The sequence below is a fragment of the Lathyrus oleraceus genome, chromosome 4 (assembly GCF_024323335.1).
Source record: "Lathyrus oleraceus cultivar Zhongwan6 chromosome 4, CAAS_Psat_ZW6_1.0, whole genome shotgun sequence".
Classification (NCBI taxonomy): domain Eukaryota; kingdom Viridiplantae; phylum Streptophyta; class Magnoliopsida; order Fabales; family Fabaceae; genus Lathyrus; species Lathyrus oleraceus.
The window spans coordinates 283,690,511-283,696,640 of record NC_066582.1 but is presented as its reverse complement, the minus strand read 5'-3'; the positions used below and the strand labels follow the sequence as shown (position 1 = coordinate 283,696,640).

General features: G+C 36.5%; 1 long non-coding RNA gene across 4 annotated transcripts; it reads left to right on the top strand.

Moving 5' to 3' along the window:
* The first annotated feature begins 2,608 nt into the window (after positions 1–2,608).
* On the top strand, positions 2,609–4,348 carry LOC127075125 (uncharacterized). 4 transcript variants are annotated; one of them, XR_007786219.1, is made up of 4 exons: positions 2,609–3,170; positions 3,289–3,430; positions 3,971–4,076; positions 4,180–4,348. It is a non-coding gene; the product is annotated as an uncharacterized LOC127075125 (long non-coding RNA). The 4 variants fall into 4 exon arrangements; XR_007786220.1 differs by having other exon boundaries at positions 3,283–3,430; XR_007786218.1 differs by having other exon boundaries at positions 3,971–4,348.
* The last annotated feature ends 1,782 nt before the right edge of the window (positions 4,349–6,130 follow it).

Sequence of the window (6,130 nt, the reverse complement as noted above, 5' to 3'; positions counted from 1 at the left end):
TGCGGATTAGTGTCATCATGATACCCTTAGTTCACTCAATTAGTACCTATCACTGCATCCCGACTTGAACTTAGAAATCTTTTAACCTGAAGCACTCGTTTACACCAGTTTTTCTTCTATGAGCTTTTTAATGTTTTGCTTGAGGACAAGCAAAGGTTTAAGTGTGGGAGAATTTGATGACACTGAAATTCACCGTATTTTCGACTCCGATTTCGCATGCATTTTAGTTGTTTTATTATCATTTTGTTATGTTATTACTATGTTTCTCTTTGTTTTCAGGTTTTTACTTTAATCGGAGCCTCGATCGAGATAAGGAGTGAAAACGAGCTAAAAACCCTAAAATTCAGTATTTTGCACTTGTGGCTCCCACTATGGCTGGCGCCATAAACCCTGCCATGACGTGTTCTAACTCAACTTCCCTCAACTGCCACGTTCCCCACTACTTCCACTAAGGCGCCACAGATTGGCCTTGTGGCGGGCACCATGGACTTTTGGCGGGCGCCACAAGAGGAAAAGTTTTCCCTCCCAAATTCAAACTGAAGGGCATCCTTGTCATTTCCCTTATTTTACTTGCCTATAAATAGAGACTCGAATTCATTTGTTTAATCATCCAAACTTAGAGCAGAGGCAAACTTAGAGCAAACTTTGTTTCACTTAGGCATATATTCAGTATTTTAAAGTGGTAATCGCTTCGCATTGGGGTGTTACCACAATTGTGTAATCGAGTTTGTGATCGAGTCTGTAATCGAGTTTGGAGCACTTTGGAAGGAAGTTAATCCTGCCGCCATTTTCATTTCCGCTTTGCATTTTATTCAACTCTCCGATTGGAGCAGGTTTTTATTGCTTGCCTTTATCTATTTTATTTTCCCGCACTGTCTTTACTTTATTTATTTCCCGCACTCGCACTTTACTTTATTTATTTCCCGCACTGTCTTTACTTTATTTATTTCCCGCACTCGCACTTTACTTTATTTATTTCCCGCACTGCCTTTACTTTATTTATTTCTCGCACTCGTTTTACTTTATTTATTTCCCGCACTCGCACTTTACTTTATTTATTTCTCGCACTCGCTTTACTTTATTTATTTCTCGCACTCGCTTTACTTTCATTTATTTTCCGCACTCGCACTACTTTTATTTACATTAATGCACCTTTACTTTACCATGTTTAACTAAACCTATAAGGTTAGAATGTAAGGATCGTAATTGAACCGATAATCCGTACAATTGTTCGTAGAAACACTTAAGGGCTATTTTGACTTTCAACTTAAGTTTTCCCGCACTTAATTTCCGTTGGGTAAGATCAAAAGCCGTCCAACGTCTTTTTAAACTATTTCAAAAACAGCGAAAGCGCTTTATTTAGTTCATTAGGAGTTTTTAACTTAAGAAGAAAAGTGATTTTAAAACTATTTTCGGACGCGTTTATAAGTTTAGAGTCTGGTTCGTGAGAATCTCTTTTGGTTAAGAAATCCAGGTTAAAATACTTTTTAACTTAGTCAAGATACTATATTTCTTAAAAATAGGTTTACTACTCTAACGCAATGCGCGCCTTTTTATAAGTGACAATAAGGGGGTTTGATTAGGGAGTATAACTCGGTTCTGAATACGCGAAAGCGACGGTTCCTGTTAAATTGGTTCTTTTCAAAGTAGGAAACACTGCCCATAAGTAGTTCTATTAGCAAGTACTTGGATTATTAATTGATTATGTGAATTACATTCGAGTCTGTCTTTATTAATTGAACTTTATTTAATACTTTACTTTTCATTGCGCACTCTAAAAACCCCTATTTTGATTACCTTAGATAAACACCATAACAATAGATAACGATAGATTGACACTTCTGTGGATTCGACAATCTTTTATATTACTCTGACGCGTTCGTATACTTGCGAAAAGCACGCATCACTCATTGTCAGGTAGCCCAAGAGAAAGCCTTGTGTGTGCAATTGTGTCCTATACTAACAGTTGGATAATGGAAATACAAAGCATGTATCCCTAAGGTAGTGCCACGAATGCTCTCCATTCTTGCAATAAAAGATTACAAGTCCTCGGAAACTCCAGGTTGCATAGGTCAATCACACATGTCCAAGTCCAAATGCAAGGGTACTAACAATAAATCTCTAAGTCCATGGTCCATTGTCCATTCCATTAAGTCTTTTTCAAGATGAAATGAATGATGATATGGGTGTATAATATGTACAAAGCAAATAAACTAAATGACAAAAATTAAATGTTAGAAGTTAAAGTGCGAAAATATAAAGAGTTAGATGTTAGGATTAATCGAAATTAAAGAGAAAATAAGAGAATTAAAATCAATATCAATCATTAGATCCAAATCAATATCTAAACAATTAATCAAAATAATATTCTAAACTATATTTGAACATGATCAAACAATTTAAAAAATAAAAATTAAATGAAATTCTATAATTCAAAACAATTACCAAAAGTTAAAATCAAATGAAATTCTACCATTCAAAACAATTATCAAATGAAATTCTAACATTAAAACAATTAAAACCGAAATTCTAATTAAGATTCTACAATCAAGCATGGGCCTAAAATCAATCTTCTAAGCCCAAACAAGGGGTGCACTGGCCATGGGAGGTACAAGCAGTGTAAGACCAAAATTCATTTGGGCTCACTTAAGGCCCACTCTGGGTGTGTAAGGCCAGAAGGGGTGTGGAGATCAAGTTCAATGGGCCTGAGTGGTGGACGGCCCACTACGAAATTCTGGAGGTAATGGAATTCATCATTTCACTTCAACACATCCGGACTTACCTCATACCATTCCTCTACTCTAAATCTACCTTGCCGGAAAACGAAAACCTCCGCCGCACCGGAAATCATCACCAGCGGCGGAGGAGATCCTAAATTCACGTAACTTGTGCCCACAGATTTGTCTCACTCTCCTCTACCTGAATCTACCTATCTCCTACTCCAATTTCTTCGTTATTGGCCTAACCGAAAAAAATCATTCTAAGAACCCTAGGTAAAAACTTTGATTAATTCCTCGTATGGAGGTAATCAAATCCACAAGTTTGGGATAAACACTCACCTAATCAAGGCCTATACAACGGTGACAAACGCGAGTCAAATATGAGAATTCTCACGTACCTTCAACGTCGACGATGGAGCATACGGTGGACGTCGTTTGGATATTGATCCGGTATAAAACAATCGTTTCTCTGCTCCTATTCTTCTTTTGCTTCAATCTTCTTCGTCATTCTTTTGCACTTTGGATTTTGATCCTTACGTGTTCTGAATCGTAATTATGGAAGGTACAGTGTGATTCGTAGATCACGAAGATTACTGAAGCAACATACACCTCAAAGTAAATATTGAATTCCGGTTTGGACGGAAGTAGCCAACGGACTCGTCGGAGAAGACGACTGACGCAACAGTGGCATCAACAAATGCGACTCTCATGTATGCTCTCGAATATTCTTCTTCTGCTCTTCGTTCTTTCTCTTCTTCTTCCCGATTCCGTTTTTTTTATTTTTCTGCTTCTGCTATGTGATGTTTGTGAGGGTGTGTGTGAGTTGTTGCGTGGGAATGAGTCTCTGAGGGATTCAGAATGAGAGGTTTTTGTGAATGGAAGGGTGATGAGATGAAAATTGAAGGGGGTCCCCTAATGAGAAGATGATGATGATACTTATAGTAGTTGAAGATTGGAAGTGTTAGAACTCTGTTAACCAACTTGTGTGTAAAACATTTAGGAGTTATGAGTTAGTTAGAAGAAAAGGAATCAGTTAGAATGTTTGTTATTAGCTAGGGATTTAGATGAATTCGATGAAAAGAAATGTTAGCAGTCAGTTTGATTTATGATCTGTTAAATGATGGTAATGAATGAGAAATGCCAAATTCTACTAATGCTGTTAGTTTTTATTGAAAAATTCGGTTAGATTATTTACAAGTTAAACAGTTAGTTGAAGTTTTAATTGAAATATTATGATATCGCTTTTGCAGAATTTTGGTGTTGCCACTTCTCTTCGCCGACGTTTGCATTTGGCTTGTGCGTTTGCATCGTGTGGCTTTGTTCGTTGTCATCGGATTGTTTTGGCTTCGTCCCATTGTAGGTTTACTGCACCTGCGTTTTGTTACCGTCGGATTCACATAGCCGTTTTCCGCATTTCCAGTTGTTACTTCATGTTGGTGTGTTGCTTTTGGTTGTGCAGCTTGTAGCTTGTAGTTTGGATGCTGTTATTGTTACGTTTCCGTCAATGATGTTTTCTGCTGAACAAAGTTCTTCCAATGGTATTTTTCCTTATTTTATTTGGATATGTTATGGACTTGGGTATTGTATATTGGTAATTAAATTTGGATAAGCTAAATGGATTTTGGTTAGATATCATGTGGATATGGATTAATTGGTGGATAATTGAAAAATGGATATTTGAAACAATTTGGTAATTGGATATTAAGTGGATTTGAAATTGGATTTGCACATGGGCTTAAAAAACGAAAGAATGGGCTTATGTAGATTTTACAAAAAAAGATGAATGGATGTACTATTCCGGCCTTATTTATAAGAAAAAAAGACAAGTTTTACGTTTATTAAGAAATATACTTAAGTTCATTTAAGTTTCTTGATTTTATGTGAGAGAGACAACACAATTACTAGTATACCCTTAATTAAATTGTCTTCTAGTAACAATAAAGTAATTAATGCAAGGATACTTTTGGAATAAAGGTATTAAATGCATCTAGGTTTGTTGACATTTGCTTATATTTAAGGCCAAAAAAATTAGAAGACTTTTGCTTATAAATAAGAAACCAGTAACCAAGAACCAAATGGTTGATCAAGAATGGACCTGGATCCAAGAGTGCAATGAGGTACGAAACCCAATGAGCATCTGGTTAACGAAATACGTGGCGAACCCTGATTATCCAAGCATGATCAAGCTTGATCAAATGCCTAAAAACAAGTAATTTACCATACAATTGAAATCTTTCACCAATGTCATAAACCAAGAGATTAAGGTTTGATCAATTGATCCACTTCAAGTTGCTGATGAATCCTAGTATCCATTTCAAGTTGCTGATGAATCCTAGTATCCACCAGGTGCAGGCACAAAGCCACAGATTCAAGTCACCTATCTCCTTGTGTTGAACCATGCTTATGCAAATGAAATGAATGCTCAGGATGACATGCAAATGATTAGGGTTAATGACCTAGATGATTATTGTGAAGGGTATGGTGGATTTTGGGGTATGACAGTTGCCCATATTTAATCTTCGCAGATCTGAATGTACAGATAGCAACAACGTCCGGACAATTAAGGTGGGAGGGGATTAAATACTAGAATATCGGGAAATTTGCTGACCAGGAACAGATGGAATGTAATGTGAATATAGGTCGTAGGGAATTTTCCACTAGGATATAGGATGAACAAAATAGCTTTTGTGCATGGCAGCTGCTGGGAATTGGAATGTTATTTGCTAGATTGGTATTTATGAGGTTAGATATGCATGTCGTATGCAGTATGCTAATGCATTATGATTGATGATTTTTCGTCTTTCTCTAAGCTTTTTCTTTTTTCTCTTATTCTTTCTTTTTTTATTTTCTGTTTTCATCTCTTTTTCATTCTTTTCTTCTTTTTTCTTTTCTGTTCTCGCCTCCCCTATCATATTTTGGCATGTAACAGGTGATTGAGGTATTCCCGCAGGATTTCGTGAAGGTAAACAAGGTGTTTGTGAAAGGCAAGTACAAGTGGACAAAAAGAATTGAAATGAGATCCCTTGCCGAAGGCAAAGAGACATCTTGCTAAAGGCAAACAGCTCAATTGAGAAACGACCTTCTATTGCAACAGACAACAACGACTCCTTAGCAAGAGAAATAGAATCTTCAGATATAGTTAAGAAAAAAAGGATAGAAAAATTCCTCACACAAAAGGTGATGAGAACTCTTTAACAAAAGGTCAAGAAGAAAATGGGAATGATACGACCTTGCTAGGGATATATGATTTTCTCACACAATAGGTAACAAGGGCTTCTTAACACAAGAGAAGGGGTCTTCCAAACAAAAGGTTAAGAAGAAAGATGATCGAACTTCTCACATAAAAGGTGATGAGAACTCCTTAACAAAAGGTTAAGAAAAAAAGGGGAAAGATATTCTCGTGCAAAAGG